The 13,428-nt window shown below is 42.1% G+C and overlaps 1 non-coding gene across 1 annotated transcript; it reads right to left on the bottom strand.

Moving 5' to 3' along the window:
- Positions 1–13,113: 13,113 nt before the first annotated feature.
- TRNAK-CUU (transfer RNA lysine (anticodon CUU)) lies at positions 13,114–13,186 on the bottom strand. The gene has a single exon. It is a non-coding gene; the product is annotated as a tRNA-Lys (tRNA).
- Between the last annotated feature and the right edge of the window lie 242 nt (positions 13,187–13,428).

Below are 13,428 nucleotides of genomic sequence, written 5' to 3'. Positions count from 1 at the left end.
CCTTGATCCTTGGGCTGCAGAATGGATGTTGTGTTAATAGGCATGGAAACAGCATTAATCTCCTTGTCCACCTCCAGCTGAGCTCTTGGGTGACCAGGCACACTGTCAAGGAGCAGTGATCTTTTGAAAGGATTCTTTTTTCCTGAGCAGTAGGTCTCAGCAATGGGCTTAAACTATTCAGCAAACCATGTTGTAAACAGATGTGCTGTCATCCGGCCTTGTTGTTCCGTTTCTAGAGCACAGGCAGAGTAAATTTAGCACCATTCTTAAGGGCCCTAGGATTTTTGTTATGGTAAATAAGCATTGGCGTCAACTTTAAGTCACCGGCTCATTAGCCCCTAACGAGAGAGTCAGCCTCAGCCTGGGCTTTGAAGCTTTGAAACCAGCCAATTACTCCTCTCTAGTCAGGAAAGCCTCGATGGCATCTTCTGCCAATAAAAGGCTGTTTTGTTTACATTGAAAATCTGTTCAGTGTAGCCACCTTCATTAACCACCTTAGCTGGATCTTCTGGATAATTTGCGGCAGCTTCCACATCAGCACTGGCTGCTTCACCTTGCACTTTGATGTCATGGAGACGGCTTCTTTCTTAAACCTCATGAACCAACCTCTGCTGGCTTCAGACGTTCCTTCCGCAGCTTCCTTACCTCTCTCAGCTTTCATAGAAGTGAAGACAGTGAGGGCCTTGCTCTGGGTTAGGCTTTGACTCAAGGGAATGTTGTGGCTGGTTTGATTATCTGTCCAGAACACTCAAACCTTCTCCGTATGAGCAACAGCGTCTATTTTGCTTTCTTATCATTTGTGTGTTCACTGGAGTGGCACTTTTAAGAACTTTTCCTCTCCACACTCAACTTGGCTGACTGTTTGGCACAAGAAGCCTAGCTTTTGGCCCATGTTAGCTTTATTTTTTATTAAAAAAAGTTTTTTTAATGTTTATTTTGAGAGAGAGAGAGAGAGAGACAGACAGAGTGCGAGCAAGAGAGGGGCAGAGAGGGAGAGGGAACACAGAATTGGAAGCGGGCTCCAGGCTCCGAGCTGTCAGCATAGAGTCCGACGTGGGGCTCAAACCCACGAGCTGTGAGATCATGACTTGAGCCGCGGTCGGACCCTCAGCCGACTGAGCCACCCAGGCCCCCCTGGCCCATCTTGGCTTTAGAAATGCCTTCCTCACTGAGTGTAACCACTTGTAGCCTTTGATTTAGTGTGAGAGATGAGTGGCCCTTTCTTCCACTTGAACACTTAGAGACCATCGTAACATTATTAATTGGCCTCATTTCAATATTTTCCTGTCTTAGAAGATAGGGACGTTCCAGGAGAGGGAGAGAGATGGGGAAACAACCAGTCTGTGGAGCCATCAGAGTGCACACGACATGTTTTAAGTCCGCCATCTTGTATGGGTGTGGTTCATGGGCCCCCAAACAATTACCAGTAGTCACTTCAAGGATCGCTGATCAGAGATGACGATAACAAATATAATAAGAATGAAACAGTTTGAAATATTGTGAGAGTTGCACAAATGTGACACAGAGACACAAAGTGAGCGAATCTTGTTGGAAAAATGACACAAAAAGACTTGCTTGATGCAGGGCTGTCACAAACCTTTAATCTGTAAACAACAATAACAACTCACTGTCTGTAAAGCACAATAAACCCAAATGCAATAAAAGGAGGTATGTCTGTAGTGATGAATTCTTTGGTAAACTGAAAAGTGCTTTTGAAATGTTAATATTAGCTTCATAAGTTCTCTGGCTTAAAAGCCTGGATTTGTGTGTGTTTGGTACTCCAAAAGTAAGCCATAGCTATGCATATTTCTTAGTTGAAAAAATCTGGCACTGACTTAAGACTTTGCGTCTCAAATTCCATATAAATTTCATATACCGCCCTCATTTTCCTTTCACTTCACTTTCCCCATTCATTTCACCTGTTTTACTTTTTCTCCTTATACTGTAAGCCTCTGTATAACGTGCCCTAAATCCTTTCTGTGTCTAGATGAGATATTACTAAACAAAATATAACCGTTTATCTTCCTTCTCTTTATTTTTTTTAAATTTTTTGAATGTTATATTTATTTTTGAGACAGAGAGAGACAGAGCATGAGTGGGGGAGGAGCAGAGAGAGTGAGACACAGAATCGGAAGCAGGCTCCAGGCTCCGAGGAGTCAGCACAGAGCCGGACGCGAGACTCGAACTCACGAACCTTGAGATCATGACCTGAGCCGAAGTCGGACGCTCAACCGACTGAGCCACCCAGGCGCCCCTCTTCCTTCTCTTTATGATACAACATATTCTTATGTTGATATGCAAGACTCAGGGCAGAGGCAGGAGAACCCTCTTCGATTCAATGGTGCCATTAAAAGTCACTCACTGGGCACTGGCAAAGCCCTGTTAGGTTTGTAATTTCCGAACAGTTACTTTCTGTTAAAGCCCCGTGCCTTTTGTGGCCCTAGAAAGCAGGGCACACACATTTTCCCTCTCAAAGAGATGATTAACTTGTTATGTAGGAAGGGGGTTTCCCATATAGCTATTGCATATGAAGCAGAAAAAAAAAAAAAAAATCCAGCCTGCCAGCTAGCCTCCCCGAACAGCAGAGGCCGAGCAAACAACATTTTCAAACCTTTTATGTATCAACAGAATAAAATATTTTGAAGACACAAAAGTCACATATGGCTATCCCAGAATATCACAATCCATGAATATGGGTGTTATTGTTTTTTGTTCTGCAAGAAAGCTTCACACGCTCTTTCACAGATATGCCCAGTATAGCTTGATTCATAATAGATTCATAATAGATGCTGAAAGATAAGCACACCAACTGCCTGTAAAGTAGTTACCCATGTTTTCTTTGCTGATGACAAAGCCCTCAGCATTTTCTTTGCCTTGGAGTGAGACTAGGGAAATCTAACTACTAATCTGAAAAGCAGATGGGACAAATGTTTGAAATTGAATATAGCTGTGTGAAGAGGTGACTTCTTTACCTCAGTGAGTCCTTTGGGAAGTACTTTTTTTTTTTTTAAATAGTGATTTTTTTTCCCACTGGAATATGAATGGAAGGGAGAAATCTGCAAAATCCTTTAGAATGCTTTGAAGGAAGTTACAATAAAAAAACCACATACAGGTAGTGTAAGGCCAATATTATATATTGGCTTTTGAAACACAGAAAACCCAAGGAACCCAAAAACCTGAGTTCTGGCTGCCACCCGTTGACTAGCTGTGTGACCCTGGACTTTATGTGTTCATCATCTGGCTCATTCAGTCCATCAGTATTTAGTAGGGTGTTCAAGGCACCAGTCTGGATAGAGGATTCATGAGACAGAGACCCAGTGCTCTTGGAACTTGAAATTACTAGCCTCTAAGAGAGAAAGAGAAGATATTTACAAACTCAGATTATAGAGTGGTAAAACCAAGTACAATAGGAGTTTAGAAGTTTGAACATCTTGTAAGGTCTTTCTGAGCTTTATAATGCTATACCAACATTGTCTTGACTAGGAAGACAATTTTACTCTTTCTGACTTTCTGTCTTAAGAAATTATTGACTAGTGAATAGATTGATCATATCAGGAATGGGTCATGATCCTTACAAACTTTGTGGTAGAGACAGTAAGGGTTAACAGGAGGTAGCACTGGGTCTCCATGTGGGGTCAGGGAGTGGGGTTGGAAAATGAAGCTCACCATCCAGGCAAGTAGTTGTGAGTGGGGAATCCAAAGAGATGGCCAAGCACCCCAATAATTGGCCAACTCTGTGTGAAAAATTCAGAGCGGGAGACATAGACAAGCAAGACAGAGCAGACAAGTAACTGATATGGAAGAAGGTTATCAGAAAAAGAAAAAGGCTTACAGCTTCCGAAAGGGGCTTCATGCCCCGCCCCCCCCCCCCCCCCCCCGCCCTGCCACACACGGACATGCACATGCACACGCGCACACACACATGAGGCAGCAGATGGGAGAGTGGGGGGAGAGATTGAGAGAGATTATAGGAATTGGCAAACTGGAGAACCAGGGAAGCTCGTAGTATAATTCAGTCCAAGTCCAATGGCCTGAGAACCAGGAGAGCCAATACCTGAAGGCAGAAGAAAATAGATGTCCCATCTCAGGCAGAGAGAGAAAATTTACCCTTCTTCCACCTTTTTATCCTATGGGCCCTCAATGTATTGGATGATACCCATCCCCACGGATGAAGGCGACGTTCTTTACTCAATGTACTGGTCCAGATGCTAACGTCTTCTAGGTGGTTGGGACGAAAGATGGTGGCGTAGGAGGACGCTGGGCTCACCTCGTCCTGCTGATCGCTTTGATTCCACCCACATCTGCCTAAACAGCCCAGAAAACCACCAGAAGACTAGCTGAACAGACTCTCTAGAGCCAAGTGTAGACAAGAGGCCCACGGAAGAGGGCAGGAAGGGCGGAGGGATGGAGAGGTGGTGTGTGCTCCACGGGCTGGCGGGAGGGAACCAGGGCGGTGGAGGAGCAGCCCGCCTGACAAGGTAGAGACCCTGAGTCTGACTTGAAAAGCAGAGGGGCAGACTGCATGAGTTCTGACAGCCAGCGGGACTTAACATCTGGAATGTTAAAAGTCAACAGCTCTGCTCAGAGAGTGGGAGGGTGAGAGGACACCAGGGGAAGAGGTGCTGAGCCCTGGAGGCCAGAGCTCAGCTCAGCGGGGAACAAAGGCACTGGCCAGCGCCATCTCCCTCTCCCATCCCCCAGCCGAAATCCCAAAGGGAACCAGTTCCCATCACCGAATTTGCTTGCACCGCGCAAACACCCAACGTTGTGCTTTTGTGGATCCATCCCTCTGATGGGTCTACCTCCCTCCCGGTGCTTCAGGGCCCCTCCCACAGGGGACCACCGATGGCAAAGCAAGCTGAGCCTGCCCCTCCCGCCCCTGTGCACCTTGAGGATCCACCCTGGCTAATACGTCAGATCCCATCGAAGCAGCACCACCAGCCCGGCAGTGTGCAAGCAGCCCAGACAGGGGCCACACCACTCACAGTGAGTCCTGTGCCTGGGAGAGGGAAAGATGAGGTACACACCAGTCTGACTGTGGCCCCAGCGGTGGGCTGGGGACAGACATTGGGCCTGACTGTGGCCCTGCCCACCAACACGAGTTACTCCAGACAGCACAGGGGAAGTGCCCGGCAGTTCCACGCCACCCTAGGAACTACCCAAAATGACGAAATGGAAGAACTCTCCTCAAAAGAAGCTCCAGGAAGTAGAGACAGCTAATGAATTGATCAAAAACGACTTAAGCAATGTAACAGAAAATGAATTTAAAATAATAGTCATAAAATTAATCGCTGGGCTTGAAAAAAGTATAGAGGACAGCAGAGAATCTATTGCTACAGAGATCAGGGGACTAAGAAACAGTCGTGAGGAACTAAAAAATGCTATAAATGAGGTGCAAAATAAAACGGAGGCGACCACAGCTCAGATTGAAGAGACAGAGGAAAGAATAGGTGAATTAGAAGGTAAAATTATGGAAAAAGAGGAAGCTGAGAAAAAGAGATAAAAAAAATCCAGGAGTATGAGGGGACAATTGGAGAACTAAGTGATACAATGAAATGGAACAATATCTGTATAATAGGAATTCCAGAAGAGGAAGAGAGAGAGAAAGAGGCTGAAAGTGTACTTGAACAAATCATAGCTGAGACCTCCCTTCAGATGTAACTTGAATTGGTCTTCTGCACAACATAGCATAGTGAAACTGGCAAAATACAAGGATAAGAGAAAATTCTGAAAGCAGCTAGGGATAAACAGGTTCTAACTTACAAAGGGAGACCCATAAGACTAGTGGCAGACCTATCTACTGAAACTTGGCAGACCAGGAAGGAATGGCAGGAAATCTTCAATGTGATGAACAGAAAAAAATATGCAGCCAAGAATCGTTTATCCAGCAAGTCTGTCATTCAGAATAGAAGGAGAGATAAAGGTCTTCACAAACGAACAAAAACTGAAGGAATTCATCACCACTAAACCAACCCTACAAGACCCCTACAAGACAACCCTACAAGACCTCCCCTAAGGGGGTCTGTGAGTGAAATGTTGCAAGGACCACAAAGGACCAGAGACATCATTGCAAGCATGAAACCTACAGACATCACCATGACTCTAAACCCATATCTTTCTATAATAACACTGAATGTAAATGGGCTAAATGCTCCAACCAAAAGACATAGGGTATCAGAATGGATAAAAAAACAAGATCCATCTATTTGCTGTCTACAAGAGACTCATTTTAGACCTGAGGACACTTTCAGATTGAAAGTGAGGGGATGGAGAACTATCTATCATGCTACTGGAAATCAAAAGAAAGCTGGAGTAGCTATACTTATATCAGACAAACTAGACTTTAAATTAAAGGCTGTAAGAAGATATGAAGAAGGGCATTATATAATAATTACAGGGTCTATCCATCAGGAAGAGCTAACAATTATGAATGTCTATGCACCAAATACAGGAGCCTCCAAATATATAAAACAATTAATCACAAACATAAGCAACCTTATTGACAAGAATGTGGTAATTGCAGGGGACTTTAATACTCCATTTATAGCAATGGATAGATCATCTAGACACAAGATCAATAAAGAAACAAGGGCCCTGAATGATACATTGGATCAGATGTACTTGACAGATATATTTAGAACTCTGCATCCCAAAGCAACAGAATATACTTTCTTCTCGAGTGCACATAGAACATTCTCCACGATAGATCACATAGTGGGTCACAAAACAGCCTTCGTAAGTATACAAGAATTGAGATCATACCATGCACACTTTCAGACCACAATGCTATGAAACTTGAAATCAACCGCAGGAAAAAGTCTGGAAAACCTCCAAAAGCATGGAGGTTAAAGAACACCCTACTAAATAATGAATGGGTCAACCAGGCAATTAGAGAAGAAATTATAAAATATATGGAAACTAGTGAAAATGAAAATACAACAATGAAAACGCTTTGGGATGCAGTGAAGGCAGCCCTGAGAGGAAAACACATTGCAATCCAGGCCTATCTCAAGAAACAAGAAAAATCCCAAATACAAATCCTAACGGCACACCTAAAGGAAATAGAAGCGGAACAGCAAAGATACACCAAACCCAGCAGAAGAAGAGAGATAATAAAGATCAGAGCAGAAATAAACAATATAGAATCTAAAAAAACTGTAGAGCAGATCAACGAAACCAAGAGTTGGTTTTTTGAAAACATAAACAAAATTGATAAACCTCTAGCCAGGCTTCTCAAAAAGAAAAGAGAGAGGACCCAAGTAGATAAAATCATTAATGAAAATGGAATTATTACAACCATTGCCTCAGAAATACAAGCAATTATCAGGGAATACTATGAAAAATTATATGCCAACAAACTGGACAACCTGGAAGAAATGGACAAATTCCTAAGCACCCACACACTTCCAAAACTCAAACAGGAAGAAATAGAAAACTTGAACAGACCCATAACCAGTGAAGAAATTGAATCAGTTATCAAAAATCTCCCAACAAATAAGAGTCCAGGACCAGATGGCTTCCCTGGGGAATTCTACCAGACATTTAAAGCAGAGATAATACCTATCCTTCTCAAGCTTTTCCAAAAAATTGAAAGGGAAGGAAAACTTCTGGACTCATTCTATGAAGCCAGCATTACTTTGATTCCTAAACCAGACAGAGACCCAGCAAAAAAGAGAACTACAGGCCAATATCCCTGATGAATATGGATGTAAAAATTCTCAATAAGATACTAGCAAATCGAATTCAACAGTATATAAAAAGAATTATTCACCATGATCAAGTGGGATTCATTCCTGGGCCGCAGGGCTAGTTCAACATTCACAAATCAATCAATGTGATACATCATATTAATGAAAGAAAAGAACCATATGATCCTGTCAATCGATGAAGAAAAAGCATTTGACAAAATTCAGCATCCTTTCTTAATAAAAACCCTCAAGAAAGTCGGGATAGAAGGAACATACTTAAACATCATAAAAGCCATTTATGGAAATCCCACAGCAAATATCATCCTCAATGAGGAAAAACAGAGCTTTCCCCCTGAGATCAGGAACATGGCAGGGATGTCCACTCTCACCGCTGTGATTTAACATAGTGTTGGAAGTTCTAGCATCAGCAATCAGACAACAAAAGGAAATCAAAGGCATCAAAATTGACAAAGATGAAGTCAAGCTTTCACTTTTTGCAGATGACATGATATTATACATGGAAAACCCGATAGACTCCACAAAAGTCTGCTAGAACTGATACATGAATTCAGCAAAATCACAGGATAAAAAATCAATGTACAGAAATCAGTTGCATTTTTATACACTAACAATGAAGCAACAGAAAGACAAATAAAGAAACTGATCCCATTCACAATTTCACCAAGAGTCATAAAATACCTAGGAATAAACCTAACCAAAGATGTAAAAGATCTGTATGCTGAAAACTATAGAAAGCTTATGAAGGAAATTGAAGAAGATATAAAGAAATGGGAAAACATTCCATGCTCATGGATTGGAAGAATACATATTGTTAAAACGTCAATACTACCCAAAGCTATCTACACATTCAATGCAATCCCAATCAAAATTGCACCAGCATTCTTCTCGAAGCTCGAAAAAACAATCCTAAAATTTGTATGGAACCACAAAACACCCCGAATAGCCAAAGTAATTTTGAAAAAAACCAAAGCAGGAGGCATCACAATCCCAGACTTTAGCCTCTAGTACAAAGCTGTAATCATCAAGACAGCATGATATTGGCACAAAAACAGACACATAGACCAATGGAATAGAATAGAGACTCCAGAATTGGACCCACAAATGTATGGCCAACTAATCTTTGACAAAGCAGAAAAGAATATCCCATGGAAAAAAGACAGTCTCTTTAACAAATGGTGCTGGGAGAACTGGACAGCAACATGCAGAAGAATGAAACTAGACCACTTACACCATTCACAAAAATAAACTCAAAATGGATAGAGGACCTGAATGTGAGACAGGAAACCATCAAAACCCTAGAGGAGAAAGCAGGAAAAAACCTCTCTGACCTCAGCCGCAGCAATTTCTTACTTGACACATCTCCAAAGACGAAGGAATTAAAAGCAAAAATGAACTATTGGGACCTCATGAAGATAAAAACCTTCTGCACTGCAAAGGAAACAATCAACAAAACTAAAAGACAACCGACGGAATGGGAAAAGATATTTGCAAATGACATATCGGACAAAGGGCTAGTATCCAAAATCTATAAAGAACTCACCAAACTCCACACCTGAAAAACAAATAATCCAATGAAGAAATGGGCAGAAAACATGAATAGACACTTCTCTAAAGAAGACATCGAGATGGCCAACAGGCACATGAAACGATGCTCAACGTCACTCCTCATCAGGGAAATACAAATCAAAACCACACTGAGATACCACCTCACACCAGTAGGAGTGGCTAAAATGAACAAATCAGGAGACTATAGATGCTGGAGAGGATGTGGAGAAATGGGAACCCTCTTGCACTGTTGGTGGGAATGCAAACGGGTGCAGCCGCTCTGGGAAACAGTGTGGAGTTTCCTCAAAAAATTAAAAACCGATCTACCCTACGACCCAGCAACAGCACTGCTAGGAATTTACCCAAGGGATACAGGAGTGCTGATGCATAGGGGCACTTGTACCCCAATGTTTATAGCAGCACTCTCAACAATAGCCAAATTATGGAAAGACCCTAAATGTCCACCAACTGATAAAAGGATAAAGAAATTGTGGTTTATATGCAGAATGGAATACTACATGGCAATGAGAAAGAATGAAATATGGCCCTTTGTAGCAACGTGGATGGAACTGGAGAGTGTGATGCTAAGTAAGATAAGCCATACAGAGAAAGACAGATACCATATGTTTTCACTCTCATGTGGATCCTGAGAAACCCATGGGGGAGGGGAAGAAGAAAAAAAAAAAGAGGTTAGAGTGGGAGAGAGCCAAAGCATAAGAGACTGTTAAAAACTGAGAACAAACTGAGGGTTGATGGGGGGTGGGAGGGAGGGGAGGGTGGGTGATGGGTATTGAGGAGGGCACCTTTTGGGATGAGCACTGGGTGTTGTATGGAAACCAATTTGACAATAAATTTCATATATTAAAAAATAAATAAATAAATAAATAAAATAAAATAAAATAAAATAAAATAAAATAAAATAAAATAAAAAAGAGATAAGCCATACAGAGAAAGACAGATACCATATGTTTTCATTCTCATGTGGATCCTGAGAAACTTAACAGAAACCCATGGGGGAGGGGAAGGAAAAAAAAAAGGTTAGAGTAGGAGAGAGCCAAAACATAAGAGACTCTTAAAAACTGAGAACAAACTGAGGGTTGATGGGGGGTGGGAAGGAGGGGAGGGTGGGTGATGGGTATTGAGGAGGGCACCCGTTGGGATGAGCACTGGGTGTTGTACGGAAACCAATTTGACAATAAATTTCATATTAAAAAAAATAATGTCTTCTAGAAACACCCCCGCAGACAAACTCAGAAAGAACGTTCTTCCAGCTACCTGGGCATCCCTTAGCCCATTCAAATTGACAATAAATGACCCATCACAACTGGTAAGAGAAAGTTTACTAGGAGCTTCGTATAAGTTTCCTTGCCCCTAACAGAGATGTGCAGAAGAGCTACCCTTCCTTCCCTCTGGTCTTGTAGTGCACTGACATGAGAACTGATACTATTATAACCATTTCACTGCCTGCTTCAGCATAAGGAGCAGGGAGCAGGACAGAGCCATGGGATCATAAGGAGACAGGCTAGGATCTGCAACAAGTCATATGTCAGACCTGACTGACCTCTAGACTTCCAATCAAGGGAGCCAATAAAATTCTTTATTAAGCCAGTTACCTTGGATTTTCTGTCGCTTGCAGCCAAAAGCATTTTATTTAATATAGTCCTTCAAGTGGGGGCGATTTCTTTATCTGCAAGCTAGTTTACAAATCACATTTGATTCTATAGGATTCTAAAAGCAGAAACAAGCTATTGAAAAGAGTCCGTTTAAAAACATTGAGCCTGCTTCAATTTGGAGGCTATGTGGCACAGAACAATGGACCAGATGTGGCTTCTAGCCCTGGTTCTGCCACCAACTACCTGTATGTGACAGTCCATCTGATTCTTCTGCTTCTCTTCTGTAGAATGAGGTGTTTGAGTTACATCTTCCGTAGATTCTTCCCAGCTCGAAACAATTTCTTTATAAAAATTCATCAAATTCAACAGTACTGGTAAAAGCACTTATATTTCAGGCGTTTTCTCAGGCACCAGGAATAGAACATTGACACATGGCTCCCATGGCCATGGAGCTTGGAGTCTGTGGTGGTTCCACTCTGTCCAGAGCAACCAACCTGACCGATGGTTAACAGAATGGGGACTGAGCTAGACGGTGTTCTTGATGTGTCTGTCTGAGGCAGACTAAGACACCATCAGGACTGTTTTGGTCTGAACAGATGAAGTCAGGGAGAAATAAGATTTACATGAGGAAAGTAAACGCAGACCAATTACTCATCTTTTTTTTCCCCCTAAAAACAATTCTTGAAGCTCAAAATAGGAAAACTTAAGACAAATAAACAGAAAAGAAATTTAACTTTCCCCTGTAACTGAGAATCTGAGGGCTAGGACACTGTGGACGGCCTTGTAATGTGCTCCAGCTTAAAATCTGGGTTTCTGGATTTGGGGTTATGGGTTTTCTGGAGAGAAATTCTTAACCTCTTTGCACCTTCTCTGCCTAGGATAGAGAATAAGTAGACTATGGTCACTGATTGCCTACCCCACGCTCCTTAAAGGATACAGGGTGGTGGGAGGTCTCTGAGAATGTACCTAGCCCGTTCGCAGCAGGGCTCCAAGGGTCTGTGAAGACCCCCGCATCTCTACCCACAACAATATCCAACATGGAGGACTCTCTACAGCATCTCCTATTTGTGATGGCTCTGACCATGGGGACTCCACAGGGCAACTTCCAGATGGAGTGCCTTTCTTTCCTTGAGATCTTCACAGCTCTTGCTGCTGTTGGCCATGCCCCAAAGGTTGCCTGCGGACAATGCCAACTGTGGTAGAAAGAACACAAACCTTGGAATGAAAGAGCCTGGAGCTTGAGTTACGTGTCTATCATTGACACATGATGTGAACTTGAGCAAGTTATTTTACCCTCTTTGAGCCTCAATTTCTATACCAGTAAGTTGGGAATAATACTCTATACTGTTGTGAGTACTACCTTGACAGCATATGCAAAATATCTAGTAAAGTGCCTGGCAAAGAAAATGTTCAAGAAATGCTGCCCCACTTCTTCTTCCCGGAATCCCTCATTAGCTGGTCAACCAGAAATTATTGACCAGAAATTATAACCAGAAATTATAATCTCAGGATTATAAAACATCTGAGAGCTGCAGTTGAAAAGCAGGTCTGGGTGACATCTCAGGATGTTCCATTCCTTCTGCGTCCTCTTCCCTCCCTCCCCACCTCCTTTATCTGACTCTAACGCAGTAAGTAACTCCTTCCAAGTCCTCTTTATAGTGCCTTGCCCCCAGAGGAGACATGAACGTGCATATAGATCACCTCCCAGGGGTGGCCGCTGTTCCCAAGAGAGGTACAAACTCACATCACTTGAATGGTGGATGGATGACCTTGGTTTAGGGTACATTTGAATAGGAAATGCGACAAATATGGTAACAGTTTCATTCAACAGAAAATCCAGGATATTATTTTATATGATTTTAAGAGATTTAGCTGGATTCACTGAAGATGAAACTCAATAGGTTACCAAAAGAATGTTTTGAGGAACATCTTCAACCTTGGAAGTTACAAATATAGTGGTAACTTTTTGTCATCATTTCCTAAGAATGTTATTCCATGATATCGCCATAGCTCTGTGACGAAAGGACAAAGCTAATGGTTTCCCGTACTGATGGATTTTTATTCTTGCATTCATCAAAAATATACTACATGGCAGCATGGTCAGACTCTCCACCTTCTGCTGTGAAGACATAAAGATGGGTCAGAAATGGACACTATTGTTAAGAAATTTCAAGGCAAATGGTTTTAGAACATTGAGATTCTATCAGGCATTTTGAAAACCTTTCTTTTTTTTTAGGTAAGCTCCATGCCTAACGTGAGGCTTGAACTCACGACCCTGAGATCAAGAGTCACATGTTCTACTGACTGAACCATCCAGGCGCCCCCATTTTGGAAACCGTTCTAATGGATACAATATTGGACCGATAATTGTATTACTTAGATTGCTAGAAGTCTATAAGCTTCAGGAACTTCAGTCTTTCCGTATATAAAGTGAAAACAAGATAGAGAGTTGTTGAATGGTAGTCCTCAGGATAAAATTGATGTGACACTCCTGAGAAATAAAAAAGCAACTTTGCTGTCATTTAATAACAAAGATATGTATTTCTCGGCCAGGAGCATTC

The sequence above is a fragment of the Panthera pardus genome, unplaced genomic scaffold (assembly GCF_024362965.1).
Source record: "Panthera pardus isolate Hobbes unplaced genomic scaffold, ASM2436296v1 HiC_scaffold_17, whole genome shotgun sequence".
Lineage (NCBI taxonomy): Eukaryota > Metazoa > Chordata > Mammalia > Carnivora > Felidae > Panthera > Panthera pardus.
Note: the sequence above shows the minus strand (reverse complement) of the source record. Positions and strands in the feature narration are given on the sequence as shown.